The sequence below is a fragment of the Taudactylus pleione genome, unplaced genomic scaffold (genome assembly GCF_031769625.1).
Source record: "Taudactylus pleione unplaced genomic scaffold, aTauple2 ptg000201l, whole genome shotgun sequence".
Lineage (NCBI taxonomy): Eukaryota > Metazoa > Chordata > Amphibia > Anura > Myobatrachidae > Taudactylus > Taudactylus pleione.
Window position 1 is genome coordinate 44,264,169 of NW_028284603.1, and position 651 is coordinate 44,264,819.

The following is a 651-nucleotide window of genomic DNA, read 5'->3' on the forward strand; positions in this document are numbered from 1 at the left end:
CCTAGTGTATGATATGGCGAAAATATTATATAAAGGGTAAGTGTTCCCCTATGTCACTATATTATTATTATTATTATATATATGTTAAGGTATCATACTGTATCAATATTCATCTGTAGAGAGACAGGTACCCTAATGACCCTAATAGTGTGTCAGATAAAAATAAATAATTTTTATATGATTTACTGACTTTCCAAGCCACTTCCTATGTTTCTAACCTACAGCACCTGGTATTCCCAGGTGTTCTCCCATCCAGGTACTGGCCAGGCCCTTTACTGCATAGCTTCCAAGATCAGACGAGATTGGGCATATCCAGTATGGTATGGTTGTACGTATGTCTGCCCAAATGGGGGAGTGGGAATGCCCGGGTATACACAGTGCAAAGATGTTTGTAGGACTATCTTATGTGAGGAATCCACTTTATTTAATAATGCACAGTTCAACAAAGTATTGCATAGGTGTACTTTAATTGTTCAGAAATAAATTGTCACACATTTACTGTCATGTATTACATTCCAGCACCAGCGTGCGTTTTGGTGGCTGGTTTACAAAAATTTTACGTAACATTGTATGCAAATTATACATCAACTATTTAATTTAACTAAAATCCTATTTGACTGTATAAATAGCACATATCCACTGTGTCAAAAC

General features: G+C 35.9%; 1 pseudogene; it reads right to left on the minus strand.

Annotated features, from left to right (window-relative positions):
• Positions 1–215: 215 nt before the first annotated feature.
• Positions 216–334, minus strand: LOC148518345 (5S ribosomal RNA; annotated as a pseudogene).
• Between the last annotated feature and the right edge of the window lie 317 nt (positions 335–651).